Raw genomic sequence first — 19,181 nt, forward strand, 5'->3', positions numbered from 1 at the left:
TCGCGAACGTGCGATTATCCGAGGGGCGGAGGGTCCTTAATTGGCGATTCGCGCTGCCTCCGTGGCTATAATCTCGAGTGCATCTAGATACGTGGACTCGCGGCGGGTACGACGATGCTCTTACGCTTGCTCGTGAGAAACCATTGTGTCCGACACGCTTCGAGAGAACCCCTGCGTCGAGGAATCTTGCGCGCGTACGCTGCTGCTGCAGCAAATTGCTATGCATTACCACGGCGCTGAAAAAAGAGTTTCACTCGGACCACGGTCTACGATTCATCGGGGACGCAACGTCGATCAGATATCGAGGTTTACGTAGACGTTCGAGTTCGTGTAAAGTATATACTTTACATGCACGGGGTGGTTTTCTCCCCGTAAAAAAAAGGAGGAATGCCGCGGAAAAGAGCATCCGGGTGACACTGGATCAACCGATCCTTAAACGCGATACCATAATTTACGACGTCGTATCGCCAGAGCCACCATACCCGCGCAATAGCGTTCTCACGCGGAACACATCCACCGTGGCGTCTCGTAGCCTCCCCCAGCTCCGTCGATTAATATTCATACGGATTCATCGGCTACGTAGAATTAATTATCAGGCACGTCCCGCGGGCATGGACGAGGCTGTGTTTAAGATAGAACGTATCGCGCGCTCGTTATCGCGGACTTTTCCCCCGATTACACGGGGTATACGTCAGCCTGCCCGTATAAACGTTCCCCGATAACGCTCTAACGCTCGTCCTCCGGCGTGACGGGTACGCGCGTCTCCCTCGTAGCCGGCGAAAAATCGAGGCGTGTCAACGCCGCGGTGTAGCCGCGACAGAATTGCTCGTGTTACTGGTGGGGCCGCGTACCGTAGTATATCTCGGCTAATGGATCCGGTCAGGATAAATAGTTGGCGGAGCGTCTCCCGCCGTGGCCCTGGGAGAGGAAGAGGGCCATCCATCGATTCGATCTCCGATGCAGCCTGGCCCGGAGCGAGTCGAAGGTGCAACGTGTCGTTAATAACCGCTTGCGCGGCGTGGAATGCCAGATCGGGTTTAATCATCGCGGGGCTGATAGGGCGAGGAACTGGCGAGGATACTACCGCGGTACACCGTTGATTTCCGTGATGATAAAAGAAACAGGGCCCTTCGTAAATATTCATAGGACAACGTGTTACGATAATAGTATAAACGCGCTGCAAGCCTTGGCACGAGTTGCGCCCCTTTCGTCGCCCTCGTTGGTCAATTACAAAGTCTTTCTTTCTCGTTATTGCTTTCGAGGTGGTTCTGTAACGGGGTGCGGATCGTTGAATTTATTGTTTCCAAGCTGACGTACGGTCTTGTCGGCTAGGCTAATCGTCTGTTAGGGAGGCTATAAAGTTCCTTCGCGTTCCATCATTTTATCGCAACATCTGCAGCTCCTCCCGTAAAAGGCAGATTTTTATTTAGTAAACCTATACCTTAATAATTACCCGGTGTCGCCGGTAATTTTGTTTATTTTCGCACCCATAACCACCTGACGAGCAATATCCGAGATTCCACGTAATCGCGTACAAGGCAAAGAAGGGCGGTGCTCGCGGTTAGTTTTAGAGGCTCGTGTTCTTCTTACCGGTTCCAGGGACGAACGGCTGGCTACGCTCATAATGAAAGAACGCGTCAATATTCATGGGCCGGTGTACCATAATCATATGGTAAATGAGTCTCATCGGTTTTAGGTTTACGAGCCGCGAAGTTGCGAACGCGCCACCGGTGTACGGCGATCGCGTTTCACGACCGGCTTATGATCGACTGCGCTGTTGAAGGGTTTTCATCGGCCAAGGTGTTAATTTCGCTGGTTATCGAAGAGGCAAGCCCCTCATCCGAGGTACCGGACCTCGATCGAGTTATTAGCCAACATCGAAGCACCTAGGAGCCGCGAGAAACCGAACCAGACATTCCGTAATTGCTCATCATACTTTGTTGTCCAGGCTCGCCTCTGAAGGCCGCAGATCGGTCTCGCCCTGTCTTTCTTCGCGAAACTTCTGGTACCGTGGGTGCTGTTACTAAATGCGGCCTTTTTTTCACGGCAAAGTTCAGGCCGCATTCAACTTTCCTTCCAGCTGCATTACAGTTTTCGATTTCAAAAACTTTCAGTTCCAAAGCACCACGAAGGACCTTGTAACGCAAGCGTCTAACGAAGCTTAACTGGAGAACGCGGCTCCGTTAAGCCATCGACGGTAGTCATGTACAAAACCTATTCCTAATAGTTATGAAACAAGAAATCACTTGGGATCGTTAGCCTGGGATACTGTTCGGTAAGAAATCTAAATCTATAAGTACTCTTGATTGATGGTACGTATATAACTTTCTAATCAGGATTAAGAGTAATGGGAAAGTATTCGCTGATCGTTGAACCCGGTTCTTTGCATATAAAAAATGTAAACTTTCTTGTTTTCGCTGGTGTACTTCTTTTTCTACTGGCGTCTAATAAAGACGTAATAATAATACAGGAATATTTAAATTTAACGATAATAGCGATTACAGACCGTGTAATTTTCTACCAGCAATACGATTAACTTAATGTAGCCTAATTCGATTCCACGCAACGAACACGGTTTATAAACGAGGCAGCTTGTTTCACCGTGATTTTGTCCGTTCGCTTGAAACCCGGTGTAATTAATGAGCCATCCTGGTGTGTCGTAAAAAGAGCTCTCTCGGCCAACTTGACCTTGACAATAGAATCCTCCGTGTAACGACGCGACCGCAGGAACGGCGGCCGGGTGATTAATATGCTCGAACCTCCGTCGCGGCGCCTCAAAGGCTAAAAAGAAGACCAAGCACGCGGTGGATTCCGGTAGGCGAAGTCCCCGATGATCATCCGGTCGAACGATGGAAGGGGAACAACTGGAATGAAGCACGGAACCTTTTTCGCCTGCCCCGTGACTCGTGCTGCGAGGGAGGAGAAAAATGGAACTACCTGCTGTGGTAGTGGATTCCCAGGAAACAAAAGCCTCACGAAAAAAAAAAATGCCTTTCGACGACCGAGCGATTCCTCCTCGACCTTTGTTCTCCAACGTCGAGATTTCCGATCGTCCTTGTCAACTCCTTTCTCCTCGCCTTTCACCTTTCTCCGTCGACTTCCAGCCTTTTAACGATGGAAACGTACCAGTTTTCCCGCTTCTTTTCCTGGAAGGATCGAAAACTCGCGAAGGAAACGATCAGCAGAAGAGGTGGATAAGCGGGGAGGGAAAGAGGATGGGAGGAGTCGAATACCGATGGAGGAAGTGTAAAAGGGAAGGTGCCCCCATCGATATATTCTTTGACAAGACCGGCGGCGATGAATTATTCAATGGAGTTATTGCGACCGTGTCGCGATTGCGAATCATCGCACGGCTACGCGTTTCTACGTACACTATGCACGCCCGGGTAAGTTTAGCCGCGCTTCGGCCCTCCGGTCATTCGTATTTCCCGCGTGCGCCTAATGATGCCCGGTTACCGACTACTAATTCCTCGTTGACCTTGGTTAATTGGAGAACTTCGTAACCTTGCGATTTTATAACTGTCCGAGGATGCGAACATCAGCTAACTCTTTTGTATTTTCCCTTAGTCTTCTGTGCTTTCGCACGTTACTGATCGTAGACTTTCGTCATTTTCGAATCGCGGAAGAAACGATCCGCGAACAGTTTAAACTGTTCTTCGGAGGCCGCACGTGTGTTCCAGTGGAAAATGAACCCCGTGAAGTGTCTCATTAGCACCGCGTTTCAGGCTTAACGGTGATTTTACGAAGTCGTTCCCACCGTTCCAAGCTTCGTAACACCTTCGAAACGCTATCACGTAATGTCGTAAACACCCGATAGCTTCTGCCGCCCGTAAAATGGCCAACTGACACGAGGTAGAAAATGCTGCGCGGCTTAACGACTGGCGAAACGATTCCACCGCCGCCGCCACGGGAACGAACTGAGATTTCAATATTCCCTGCTGTGGTTATCAATTTACAACGCATCGATTCAAATTGATGAAAAATTTTCTCCTTAAATTACGTACAGACGGGGCACCGGAAGTGTGTAGATTCGTTGATAAAATTTAAGCACCCGGTTGTATAATAGACTTAAAATTGAAAATAATATTCATCGACCAGAGACAGGGCTTCCATCAACCCCTGACACTTCACAGGAGCGAATATCTTGAAACAAAGCAGGATGATCCGCGAAAGGAAGTCCCATCTCTGATCAATATCCCATCAGCTCGAACGACCGCCACCCTCTCGAATCAAATTCTTCGTGCTCTCGAAAACATTGATTTCATTACCATGCAAATCCCATTAAATCGATATCTCGATAACAACCGTCAACTTTTCACCAGTATCGTCGACGTGCCTTCGGGAAGGTTGTCCGGCAACGTTAACTCACGACGTGTGTGTCCACGACCATAAAACAAGCGGCTGGCACGAGTCAGGGCCGACCCTGGCACACCAAGGAAATCCTCTCTTTCCATCGCCCTCCCTCTTGGCAATAGCTCTGCTCACCCCTCGGTGACCGGGGCTTGTTCGTCTCGTCGTCGTCGCGTCGTTGGTGAACGCGTGCCGTCGGAAGCTGCGACACGGTTTGGCTCTCAGGAGGACAAATAGAAATGGCCCCGGGGGAAGGAGGCTCCTGGACGGAATGAGAAAACGTGATAACGACGAGAGGGAGTTTGTTGTCCGGCCTGGTACAACCGTTCCCGAACCCCGTTGCGTCGCTTCGACCACCGTCGAATTTCCACCACCCCTGAACTCTCGCTGGGCCCCTCCGTGACTCGGTGTACGTTCTACTTCTGCGGCGACGTTCCGTGCGCCCCGTGCCATTGTTCGCGGGTAATTAGAGTAATTAACGGGGACCGTGGACGACACTCTTGGCTGGTATTTATACGCGTACGTAGACCCTCCTTTTGGAAGGATTCGTTACGTCGCCGGGGTTCAGACAGAGGACGTGGATTTATTTATATACAAAAATAATGAGAGAATTAAAGAAATTTAAGGCTAGCGAGAATTTTTGTACTTACCCGTACAATTTCTGCTCTGTTCATTTCAGTCAGCGTTATTGGAGTCCACCAGGGAACGAAGTCGTCCAATGTCCGATGCACGAGCTCATCAGCACTGTTGCGACGTGTAGTCACCAAGATTCGTCCCGTTAGGGGTGAACGAAGCGACCGCGTTTTGGACAGAACATTCCGGCCCGGCATAATCGGCAAAGACGAGGCCAGAAAACGAAGCACGAAGAGATTAAACGATGCAGATGGGAGATTGTTGTCGGAACGGCGCACGGCAACACGAATATCCGGCATAGTCCCCCTGAAACCGCCTGTGCCGCGCCACATTCAACCCCTCGGGCTCTCCTTTCCGTGACCCAGCTTATGAATCCGTACGGTGTTCAACGCTGGCTACCCCTACGTCAGGTTCCTGGTCCTGTGCAACGTGTGCACGCACACTCGATCGTACTCGCGTCTACCATGAACGCGTATCGCGGAACGCGCGCGTGGCGAATTCGACGGGGACGCGTGTAAAACAGCTGGCGGGTACGCAAGGGTTTTGGGGATCGAAGGTCGATCGAGCCTTAACTGGCCGTCGGACAAATTAACAATCGAAGAGTAGCGATTTCAGTGGGGCGTAGGGCGACGATAAATCACCTGGGCGCCCGCAGCGGTCGTCGCGCCTAGATTAACCGCCCCATAAATTAGGGTAATCAATTTTAAGTGGTACGTCACGAGGCGACTGCCCGTGGCGAGCTCAAGGAAAAGGAGCACAAAGGAACCACGGGACCATGTAGGTGCGAAGATCCGTTTCGAGGACGAGATTCATGGCGAAAACGCCGCCGCGGTGCCTCAACCCTCATTAGTCAGGGGAGCACCCTTGATGCGCCGCGCCATACGGCGAACGGGAATCGAGATACACGGAGCAACGGTGGATTTCCAGTGCCGGCGAACGCCAGAGGTCCTCAGGTATACAACAATAGTCGGATCGGTGGTTGTTACGAGTGGTTCGTCGGTTGCTCGGGGTGAAAGCAAATATTTGGGCCTAGAGCACTCTCGAAAAAAAGGATACCTTTATTCAACCGTTCGTTAATCTTATGAAAACAAGGATTCTTCCTCGTTGAACGAAGGATTGACGTGAAAGAACGAGGAAGACCATTGTGGAGGATATAAATACGAATACCGTAGGAATTGGAGAGTACGCGGAAAGTGTACTTTCATCGTGGAGCATGGAAAGTGTGCGCGTCACCCTGTTCTATAGGCCCGGGTGTCCAATCATTTTTCTCCGTCCAACACACGCCAGCTCTACGGAAGGAGCACTCGTGACACTTTAAGTAAGCGACCCTCCCCGTAGTATTTATACATATAGAGAGCATTCGATGTTCACGAACGACAGCTGGTAGTCGCAGATACTCCGCGAGAAGTTGTTCGTCCGATGGTAGGCGCTAGACGACGCGGAGCAGGCTGTACCACGATGACGATGCAACGCGGGACACGAAAGAAGCTTAACGACGTGTAAGTAGGCGCGGGTCACTACTTCGGTACGCGACGATAATACGAATCGTTAAAGGAACGATGACGGGCTTGTTTGTGGAACGCCTTGATCGACGGTGAATTGAAAAGTTGAACGACGAAACCGGGCTACCGCGCGTTGATAAAAGACCACTCGTCCCTGCCGAAGCGGCCGTAATTGGTTCTCCGGGAAGCGTATTTCATTGTTGGCCGAGTTTAATCGATGACAAGGTACCTTTCGATGGGACGAAAAAAAGGAGGAGCAGGAGAACGTTGGTGGACAAGAGAGAGAGAGAGCGAGATAGATAGGGTGGAAAGCAAACTTTTATCGCGACCGCGCACTCCGGCTGCCAGAAAATCACGCGTCACCCGAGCTCATTCGTTATTCGTGCACACGGGTAAATACTCGTTTCGAGCTGCAGCTGTTTATTTAAAAAATTACCCCTCGCCAAGCGAGCCACGATTAAAGCTCTGTAATCTCGGTCACCTTTTTCCAAATTCGATATCTGTTGTACGATCTTGTTGAATTACGCGCATATAATTCACGATTGTTAGATATTACAGCGTCGTCGATCTCGCGACGATTCTCAAAGCTTTAAAGCTGTCCTAACTAATCTTGCCGCGTTTGTCGGCCGCTGGTCGTTTTCAAAGGAAATTCGTTTAGAAGAGGGACCGTGGTGGGCTCAGATATTCGGCGCAATCCAACCGAGTTTCAGTGAACTCGTATTTACGGTGACACTGTGCCCGTCCGCCCTGTTTTGCGCTGTTTGCCCGATAAATTACTGCTTTGCCGACGAGTTGAACGTTGCTGCGGCTTCGTAAGCATATTAACGTGGTTCCACGCTTAAAGAGGGACGGAGCTTGGCCACGGAACGAACCCGGGGCTGGGGGCCCTGCTCGACACGAAAACACAGTTTAGAGAATTCGCTAATGCATCGAATTGTCTTAATCGTTTGCAATGGCCCGGTGGAACGCGCGATCCGTTAATCGACCGTTGTAAATCAAGAGGCCAGTTGCGGAGTTTGAACAGCGCCTCGAGAATGGGACTTTCAGCTGCTTTTAGTATAATTTGCGTGCACTGCATCGATTGGAGATATTGTTACGTACGCGACGGACCATTTACATTGGGTGCGTAGCGTCCGTTCCATCGTGCAACGAATGACTCTGGATCAACTATCGAGCGCAACGTACAATACGCTCGAAACCTGTTTCACGAATCACGCACGTACCCCGCACCAATTTCTGTAACTTTACGATCCACCTTTTCAAACACTCGACTCGTTTCCGGTGATCCTCACGGTGGTTCGTGATATTTTCATAGCCAGGCGATTATAAATTCTTTTATGACGCAGAATCCGTGGGCAGCCGGTATCTTTCATCGCGCCTAATCTAATTTCCCCTCTCGGTTAGCTCCCGCGAGATGTTTATATCCCGGGGAATTATGCGGCCGATTTGGATTTTATAATAAAGAGCTGCCAGGGGCCGGGGATGGGCGTGGGGTCTCGTTCGAGGCACGCAAGGGCGCATAAATTATGATAATCCACGGTGAGCGCGCGACCAACGGCTGCGCTCGCCGACAAACAATTTAAATTCAGTTAACGTAACACGTCCGATTTGATGCCGGCGGCCCACCTGCCGTTAAGTGGCCGCCGATTTTTAAGAATGAAACTCTTAACGAGCCCCATTGGCCTCCCTCGGCTCGTTCCACGCGCAAAAACAACCCCACGGTACTCCTCGGCCACTGATTAAGTAAAATATACGTTCCAAGTCCCCTAACAGCAGGCCCTTTCAAACTTTCCGCGTCCGAACGATTTCTTGCCACCCTATATCCCCGTCGTATGACAGAACCATTAGAGGTGCGTGGGAGCGGTGAACGATTAACGAAATTCATCTGCGTATTGGTTTTTTTAATTTTCCAAGAATAATCATAATACGCGATTACGATAACAGAGAATATTTATAATAACCCGAGGCGAAATTCTTAAGCGCGATAAGATTCTTTCCAAGTGTTTTTACTCCGGATGGCAGAAGGATGCATAATTTGCAAGAATTCGTTTCGCCTTCGATCGAAACGGTAACGCAGTTGTAATAAGCTTTAAACGGAGAGATCGGTGGAAGAGTTTCGTCGTGTAATCGAGGCTGAAGTTTAGTGGCACTAACCCGGTGCCGTCGAGCCGTAAGGAGCCAATTAATTTAACGAAGTACGCCATTACCTTCCTCTTGGTGTCGGATAAGCAAAATCAAAGGCCTGAACTGCTGCTCGAGAACTCGGCTTCCCTTTCTTTCCCTCCTTTCTTTCGTCCCCGTTCTTTTCCACGTCCACTGCTTTCTTGCCGGGAAGGCAAGAGGTATCACGCGACTCGCTCCGAGTCGGAGCAGGAATCGAGTTGGGTATTTCTCAGATCGACGAGTGGCCTAACGCACATCCCCCTACCGTCGATTCTTTTCTCTCCTTTTCTACGTCTTATCGAACACGCGAGCTGAATTCCTTTCCCCTCCGGTTTTATCGTCCCGAGATGTCCGCCGCCTGGCCGTCTAATTAGCCCCGATGCGCAACGTACGAGCATCTGAATTGTGTCTTCCCGGCTGTTTTCATGTATACAACGTTGCAGCTGTTTAAACGCTACGCGCAACACGGAATTGTTTCTGCATCAACTCTTTCTCGTGGCTGTTAGCAGATAGTCGACGAATTAACATAAGCCATTATCTCCGCGTACACTCTGCAATCGTTCTCGAAATCGACGAGCGATTCGTCTACGTCCAAGTCTCGTTCCGAGAGTCAATATTTGCCTCTTTCAGAACAGTTTTCAGTCTCGAGCGACGAACTTTTCTAATCGTAAACCCAGACACACCGTTCGAAGAACGCGACACGTGGGTCAGCGTGTCCGACGCCTAGCGGTTTCCTCCCCCGGTGGAACGTTCCTGCGGACCGTATTAGAAGCGTCTCGAGAGTTGGTTGGAATAACAGCGATTGCGTGAAGCGGGCGCGGCCGGCTCGAGAATAAAAGTAACTCGCTAATGGGTTGAAAATGCAGCCGGAATGAACGTTAATGGAATAAACATTTTCCGAAAAGCGTCCGCGTCCCGAAGGCGAGGCGCACTTCTCCGCTTCTAGGAATAATATTTACGTAACCGGTCCGTGGTCCACGCTCTAGAACCGGAGACCGCTGCTTAAGGAAGGAAAATAGCGTCGCCTGGAAACATCGGGACGTGCACTCGAGCGGGACTCGGATTACGCGACGATTCGAGACACCCACGTGGATGTGGCGCGAATCAAACCACCGAGTCACCAGGAGGCGAACCCTTTGCCTCGTGTCTATCTTCCTTCCTGGATGAAGAGAGCTTACGCGATCGTTCGAGGTATTCAGTGTTTCTTCTGTTTCTTTGTTTCTATTCGATTCGATGCCGTTTTCTTTTACGCTAGGGAAATTGCGCCTGAAGATAAATAAAAGGAAAGGAGAAACAGAGTAGATATCGCGGAGACAGACGCGCACTTTGCAACGGGACGAGAAGAAAGCCTGTAAATTCGACATAAATTTCACGACATCCAACCCCCTTCGATCCGGTCGTTCCCCACGGAGGACACCTCATACGAATTCTTGGAGCGTCCGTAACGCGACTTCTTCCAGCGACTCGTCTTCCACGTAAGCAACAAGCTACGGTAGACAGTGGCATAGGATGCGAACGGGGCGACGTTACTTTCGTATAGCGGCGCGAACGGAAGAGAGAACGGAAAGAGAAGGGAACCGTGGGGGTGGCACGGTGGTTCGACGTACGACGCGCGGATATTTTACTGCCGGCGACGAAACAATAAGGGCAAGTTTCTGCGTGTACTCTCGAATGCCACGGCCACCGAACTTGGCGAATAACCATCGGGCGTAATGGCAGTTTTATTGGAGATTTATTCGGGGTGGTACGCGGGCGCAATGACGCGCGACCCGTAAACAAGGATCAACCCCCCAGCGCGCGCAGCCATCCGACAGGAACTCGGCGAAGAAGCTTTACGCGGGTCCCGTCGTTTTATATTCCTACCTAATTATCATCCCGTTCCGCGGACTTTCCACAGCGGAGACGCGAGGCAGCGTCCGTACCCGAAACGACGACGCGACGCCTCGTTTCCTGGCTGGTTTCTTCGGCTGGAACTTCGGATCGATGAACGGATCGCAGTTTCGAAAGTTCTTCCGACGCTCCCTCGAGGTCGGAGATCGTTGCGTACGGACGTTGATAAATCGAGCGTGTTTTTTGTCGCGAACATTGGCCAGACTGAAGACTCGAAGTTGAGGAAACCGAGAGTGGTGAAATCGTTCGACGGAATCGATAAAACGGAAGCTCTAGTTGGCTGGGATTAATCGAGACTATGCAAATGGATCTTTATCCTGAAGAAAGTCGAGGCCATCTTACAGGCAAATCCTGGACATTCGTATAAATTCAATTTCCATGGACATAAATCGAAAGAAATATTTTTCGAAGAAACGGGACCACCGCCGCCGCGTACACACACAGCGGATAGTTCCCGACGTTCCGTTTTATTCATATGACACCCTTTCCAGACCGCGTACCCTGCTCGTTCGTCAGCAAGATCGATCGATCGTGGACCAGGAGCGTGGCGGGCTCGTTTTGTCTCTTTGCAGCGAAGATATCATCTTCCACGGCCGGGTGGGGGACGGATATTAATATACCGGAATATGTAATGAATGACAGGGCAAAACGATACCCGATATGGTGTACGGCCGCGTCGTGTGCGTTTGAACGTGTCACCGGTACGCGGACGTGTTAACGAGCAACGTGATCGTAAGGTAGCTCGTTAGAAGCGTATCAATCGAAGATAATTGTTAATGAGCCCCGCGAGTTCTTCGACCCGAGAATCGTTATCGAACGTTCACGGCGGGGCAATTATAACGCCTGGTAACGGCAGGAGCGCGGGTGGTTGGAACGAGACACCGCTTAGAACTTCTTTCTCTCGTCGTACCGCGCGAATAAATTAGTTTTCGAAACGGTCGGGAACTTTCGCGGGGTATTCCACCCGTTCTTACTGGCAGTTCTCGTAACGATCGATGGCGTAGATGCACGAAACATATCAGTAAAAAGCTAATATACCAAACTCGGAGATATGGTAGGAGAAAATAATCGATTATATTTTTTATATGTTTCCAGGATCAGTTCGCTCGCAGCGCGAATCGTAATCGCGATTGGATTTTCGCGAGCGAAGAATCTCCTCTGGTTCTGCCTAGCAGAGAAGAAACGAACAAGCGGAGGAGCTAAACTGGGGACGGAGGATCGAGTTGCGGTGGAAAAGTGGCGTAGCCAAAGACACGGTGGAATGTGGAATAAATGAGGAGGGTGGCCGACGGAGGGGGTTGGGCGCAGGAATATTCTAGACGAAGTCTATCGTTACCGCACGCCGTCCGCAATCAATATTTCAGGAAAGGTGGACGACGTGGGCACGGTCGAAAGGCATAGTGGCGAAAGTCCTGGAGCCTGGCATTTACAATGAAACGAAGAAAGGAGGGGGGCTCCGTCCTTCTCCGGCGTTGTCCTCGCCGTTCGTTCTCCCTGGCCTCACCCCGTTTAGCCGCGGCTCCCAAACCACCGCGCCGTCGCTGTATCACGCGCTGCTTGACTTGCCAGACGTCGAAGTTCACTTTAGACCGGCGTTCAACAAAGCCTCCTGGCCCCTTCGGGGCTTTATTAAAAATTGAGGATGCAATTTGCCTCGCGGATCTCCGTCGGCGGCCCAACGTGCTCTAAATAAGGGAAAGGATAGACGAAGGTCTTGGCCCCGGCGAGCGTGCCTTCTTCGTAACCGCGCCAACGGTGAAAGTTTCGCGTGGATTATCGGCGCGGGCTGCCGCCGAGCGAGTTTCCACGAGTTTTCCCCGCTCCTGAAAGGGGACGGATTATTCAGCGCGGGATGGAACGTCGCGTAATCAGCGCATCCGTGACCTGGAACGAACGATAACGCCGGTGTACGCCAACGGTGCTTAAGCAACAGGTTACCAGATTGAAAGTTTTTGGCCGCTGTTCTACGGGGATCAAAATTAAGAAAAAATTCCTCTATTGTCGATCGATCGAATTCTTAATTTCTAATTTTCTTTTTAGCAGGTTCATACCGTTTTACGACCATTTTCAGTGGAGGCATCTGCTTACAATATTTAATTTTCACGATAACTGGGAACCGTCTCCAAGAGATTTAAGGACGGTGACGAGAGGCGAGACAGACGTCGGAGAATAAGGTGGCGATTCGTATTGAGATAGGGCCGTTTTATACCCGACAAAGATAAAGGATCGCCACCCAGCGAGGCACGAGAGGAACGTTTAAATTGCGAGCCATTGTGCGGCCAGTTATCGCGTGTCATCACGTACGGGTGATCGGTAACCATCCGAGGAAAAGATATCTCTGGAGCATCGGGGATAGTCGCGAAACTGGAGTTTACCGTACGTGCCATGGAAACGAACTATTGCCCCCGCGTTAGATGCACACGCCGTCAAGACAGTCAGACACGTCTCTTTTGTCGATCGCCCAAGGCGATGCCAACAATAGAACCGGCATCCATTAGTCCAACTTGGGGCGATGAAATTCCTCGGCTGGTATTGAATGTCGATCGGATGTAAAACTTCTACGCCTGGCGAGTCGCAAATTCCTCGAACGTAACGTAACCGACGCGACGCGTCAAATTAATCGTTGCGACAGCTTAAAATCGTTAGAGATACTTCGAAATCCGATTGGTTTACCGCATCAGAATTTCTATTTTTCAATAGATAACAAGCGGTAATAATTCAATCTACAGTCGTCTCGGTCGTTGAGATAAATTACGCGCGGTATTAACGGATAAACCGCATTAGCCGCTGTTACGACTTTTCAAACAGCCTCGGCTTTTCTTGACAGGTTTAACCGGCGCGTTAAACTTAATTACGCTAAATCCGATCCGCCTTTCCGTGGCAGTAAAATTCATGTTTCACCTCCGCCGCGAACAGCGCGCGTGCATTAGGCGTTAATCGCGCGGGCTGTCCAATAACTCGTGCCGCGTTGCAGTTCCACCAGTCATTTTCTGCCTGTCGAAACGCCGTGAAACTCGCGCGGCTGTAAAACAAATTTTCCTCGCGACGCATTACGATCGCCGCCCGTTAGACGGCTCCGCGTTTTCACTTTTGGCTAGCGACGTTCGTCAGGAAAAAGCCACCCACTCTTCCTCTCGGCTCGTTAAACGCGGATCGCGTAATTATAGGCTTTTCGCGATGTTTCGCGTGCACGCGTCGCGGAAATCGGCTGTGATTAAACCGCTTTTGTCTTACTACTCGGATGATGCGGATGAAGCCGTCGATTTCGGATAGCGGCGGACAGCTCCATTGTTCACGGTGTATACATGCTACCATTTGTTATCGACGACACAATGAAAACCGTCCGATATTGCGTCGAAAAACGAAAGTAATACAGGAAGGCTTGTTTACTCTAATTGTATTAATAAATCTGAGGAACACGTCAGTTTTACGCGTGTCGGTGCTGTGCACGTGACAGAGGAATTACCGTAGAACGAGTAGAAAATGAGAAACTACGCTCCTTCTCGAGCCATAGACGTCGATTTCGCATGCGTAAACTCGATATTTCCTCTATCCACCGCGTGTAGGAACGATTACGTTACGACGACGAACATGTTAATCGTAGTCGTAAACGCGTAAGCGAGCAGGTTGGCAGAATCGTTTAATTGCCGTCGCGACATAAATCGTACGACGCGATCGCGGCCTCGTCCTTGTTTCAGCTTCATTGGCCGAGGCCCTCTCCATCTACATCGGAATTCCCTGCGGCGTTTCTAATTTATGACAAGTCCGCAACGTCCGTGGGGGATCTCCCGGAGAGCCCAGTCTGCGTCGGGCCCTTCCGGGATAGACGATTGTCGGCCATTCGACGAGCCGCTCCATAGCCCGTGCGACGATCACCCGGGAAACGATGTCCTCGAATCGTGGATCCGTTGCCAGTTATAAAATCTTCGGGCTGGTTTCATTAGCCTGGCATTCAAATTTATGCTGTCGTTAAATTGTAATTTACGAGTGGTATTTGTCGATGCTGCAATTGCAGTCGGAATAATCGCGGGGATATTAATTAATTATTAATTAATTGGCCAGCCAAATAAAGTGATTTGAATTATGGAAATAAGGCAGAGGTCCGTTGGAAAAATTCTTCGTTAAGCGCTCCAGGGGGGAGAGGTAGAGAAAATAATGGTTACGGAGGGTTCAGGAAATGTATGTCCTCGATAGTCGAGGAGAGATGGTACGCGGAATATGAAATTGGACCGCAAGTGACTATTCTACGTTCAGGTTAATTCGAACGTCGCGAATGGAGAACATTTTTCACAGGAATTCTCCGCATCCATCCATTGACTCATGAGCCCAGAATTTAGCAGTATTTTTTCGTTATACGCCCATTTCCGTGTCAATCGCGGTTTTATTCGCGGAGGGGAAAAAAAGGTGGCATCTCTGCCGCACGGTCCGACCTGTTACATTTCCAGGGACGCTCGCAGGAGAATCACCCGCGGCCGTGCATAAAAGTTGCATTCCGCAATATACTCCTGTATGCACCGCATTCGGCTTAATGTCCGCGGTTGAAAATGAAACTTTCACGAATGGTGCCTCTGCGCCGCCGCTACCGTTGAGATCTTTTCTGTTTTTACACGCGCAACCGAATGATCACGATACCTGGAAGTGCATTTTTAATGCTCGATTTCTTAATGGACGTAACGTAGTCGTCTGAATTTGATGCGCGAAGACGCCGCTTACAATCTCCTCAGAATCTCTCTACGTCTCTCTATTCCTTCTCGCTTCTTAATTTCAGAGAAATTCTGGTCTACGTATTTCGCTAAAACTGGGACGGCTGGATTTGATACGCGAGAGACATCGCTCGAAAATACATCCGTCTTCTACATTAAAGGGGTGGTCATCTCGAAAGCTATCGAACGCACAAGAACAGAGGCGATGCAACCAGTTTTGTATTTCTAAACAACATATTGGACAGGCCTTAATTACAAGCTGTTCGGTGCTTTCACAGACCGACGAATTTTTCGCGCCCCGATACCTTTTACTAGAAAAATGGCCGTGGCGTATAAACGTCGGCCCATCTGTTAGTAATTTGTAAGACGAGCCGGGTAATTAAAAGTTTGATGCGAGCATTAAACTCGTCCGGTTATAAAACGAGGGGATGCTGACCGGGGCCAGCTTTCGCTACAAAACGCCGCCAGAGAAAATGCTGGAAGGGAACAAGCGTGGAAAAGTGAAGGCGTAAGAAAGGGGTGGACGCGAGGGGGGAGCAGGAATCATTTGGCGAACCGTGGAGGAGGACGGAGAAGGGGGTTGGTGGAGGAAACTGCCGCGATGCATATATCGTACGTAGGCGGCTCGTTGCAATGGCCGTAAAAGTGCTTCGGAGTGTATAATTTTTTAAATATCTTTATTACGGCCGACGTGCCTCCTCTGTGGCGTGGCGACAAGCCACGGGTTGGTGTGGTCGGGCCGTGGTAATTGACCGAGCGAAATCTCGTCGGTGAGACGCGATAAAATGCAGCGTTGTGAAACTTTTAATGGCGACCCAGTCGACACCGGCGAACGCCACGTAGAATCCGCCCGAGGCTTGTGAAATTTTCGGTCAGACGGAGATCTTCGCGGCGACTTTTATTGTTACTCCATTCAGGCGTCGACTGTGGACGCGCACCGTTCGTTATCTCGCGCCAGCCTGACATTCGCGATATAATAATCCTGGTAAACGTCCGTCCCCGAGTCTTGGTTCTTTTGCTTCTCGAAATCTTCTCGGACGTTCGACCCTTTACTACCCCAACCGTGATACCAGTTTAATCCGAGTTTATGGCGATTCAATTTCGTAAAGTTGGCCCGCTTAACGCTTCGACTGTCGCGTCATCCACACCTGAGTAACGCATGGGTTTCCGTAGGTGTTCGATGATTCCGTTCGTTCAGGTTTCTCTGTAAGTATACGCGAGTGTTTTATTGCGATTTACAATGAAAATAACAGATCCTTTGCTTATTTTTTATTTAACGTTCGAGTTAAATAACATGGAAAATTTGACAAATTTTTCACGTAAACTCTTCTCTCCTATCGTGTTAAAACGGAGATTATATTATTTATAAATCGTACGTAAGATTTCTATTAGATAACAGAGTAACGCTTATCGCTTGACGGTCGACTTTTAGACGCCCGAAGTGTTAATTACTCCGGTTCGCCAGCGCCACCCTTTATCGGCGTAATTTGTCGGTTCGTTTCACGGACGAGACAATCGGTCGGCACGATCCGCAGACTGCCGTTGCGGTTTCCTGGATAGCACGCCGGAAATTGACAGTAAGATATCGGGAAATCCCAATGAAAGCCGGTTAATTACGCCTTGTCCTCGATCGCGCGGTCCACGTGCAGCACACGGGGGCGCGCGCGCTCAGCCACCCCGTCTCCCGTCCCCGTTTTCGTTTCAGCCGACTTCTCTATTTCCTCTTTGTGCGTTTCGCCGGCTGCTCGCGGCAGGACGCAAACGTGGAGAATAATACGTACACGCGATTGATCCGGCTGCTATCGGGGAAACGTCAATCTCCCGTACACCATCCAGTCGGCCGTGTTCGCGTATCGTTTATAAAGTTACTGCTTAGACACGTGGAAAATAACGTTTACGTTTCCCTACGCCGCCAGCCGGATACACCCGATAAAGGTATGACAGCCGACCGAAATTACGGTGTCCCTTCTCAAATGCCCTATTTCAGTTTACGTTCCTCTGCGATTTTTCTCTTAACAGCCAAAGGAGGCGCTTTCCATTCGATTCGCTGACCGTATGAGCACGAATGCCTCGCTCTATAGATTAATACATTTCTATTTTGTATTATAATATCTGCACGTTTGATATCGATGGTCATTGAGAGTGGAAAAATTTGTGCATACTCTATTGATCGTGCAGTTGATAGAAAAAGAAGTAGAGTACAGGGAACAAACGAATTGTTGTACGAATCTTTAGAAGCTCTGATTTCCAGTCGGAAACTTTCGCGATCGACTCGGGGTCCATAAACAGCGCGGCCGTAAAGGAAAATCATTGAAACGACTCACGGAGGTAGTTATTAGCCCTTAATCCAGCTGCCGCCGTCGTTCCCGGCGACTTTCACATTCTCGTTAATCAAAAGCCGTTACGGGGCCGGCCATGGGACACCGTACGAATCGAACCGTTAAATTCCCGTATAACACGGCACCACGGGGCATTATCGGCTTTGCATACGCGTCGCGGCGCGATCGACCGGATTGTTATTGCACCTGCGTGCCTGCGCCGTGAACCGCCGTGACTTTTTCACTCCGCGTTGCATTTTACATGCCACGAAACTTGAACAACTTGCCGGTGAATCGCGTGCCTCGCGAACGAGACGTTTTTCAACGCCACGATTTTTCTTCCGCGCCGTGGACGAGATTGAAATTTTATACACCGCCAGAAGCTCGTAGCTTCAGCGTTTTTCCGAGTCTCTAAACTTTCATTCAGACACTCATCCGTATCGTTGTAGTTGTTGGTGAATCTCTCGAGCAATTGTTCAGTGGTTCGATCGAAGGTAGCGGGAACGGACATCTTTTGAACGTTTCTCAGTAGCCTCTGTTCCATCTGGGCTGCTGCGAAATTCGCTGACGGATTTAATTACTTCAATTAAATCGGTAGATTAGCGGCGATAATTAGATGCAGATAATTCCCACTAAACGTGGCCACAATTGATTAAGCTCGAATAGATTAATAGGCATAATTAGATTCGGTTAGCCGGCGTTACTCTCCGACAAACAGGCAATTTAGTAATTGAGATACGCGAGATCTAATACAAAATTCGGTTACATCCCGCGGAGCGTTGTTATACGCAACCGTGGCGTTATCGGACTCGGATTGGTGCTTGAATTTGGATGAATATTATCGAGTTTGACGTGATTCGACTAGGTCCCGGGCTGCGGAACAGTCTCTGTCCCCTGAATCTGCCTACGATGTAGCCAAATCTAGTTGCACTCCCCGCAATCTAATCTATCGCGTGTAGAATTTGAATAGGCTCTGCATTGGTTATTACAAGAAGCTGCGCGGTGCTACAACTTGGTCCATCAAACTCCGTCGCGGATGAAAGCGTGTTATCCGTGACTGTCTATGTCTGACTAATTTTATGCCGCTTCACTTGCGCCCGCGTCAACCGGTACATCATCAGATGGCTAGCGCTGCGAACAAATTTTTATCGCCATAATATAAAAAACGCACCCCCACATACGTCCGCCTATAAAAGTTTTGGCTGAAAATATACGACTCGGCTTGTTTAAACAGCGGCGGTATGTTCGATCGAATTTAACACGTGCTGACAACGACAGAATTTCAATTTCGTTGAATCTACAGCGCAATTCAATCAAATTGAACCGTGCAGGTAGTTTCGCCATTAGCTATACGTATACCGACTGCAATAACTCGTATGTCAGAACGCAACGTGTACACGGTCCGATATCGCCGCATTCCATCAACTTGGCCTATAAAGAAAAAAAGAAAGACCAAGGCAGGAAAAAGAAGAAAGAAAAAAACCGCAACGCATGGGATCAAGGATTCCCCGGAGCAGTATCCTTCCCATGCATATTCATATTCACTTACGCACGCCACTCACAGTCCGGCTTTATACTTCTTAATGCTTAGACGCCAGCATTCTAACGACGTCGTTAAAACG

This window comes from Xylocopa sonorina, chromosome 1 (genome assembly GCF_050948175.1).
Source record: "Xylocopa sonorina isolate GNS202 chromosome 1, iyXylSono1_principal, whole genome shotgun sequence".
Lineage (NCBI taxonomy): Eukaryota > Metazoa > Arthropoda > Insecta > Hymenoptera > Apidae > Xylocopa > Xylocopa sonorina.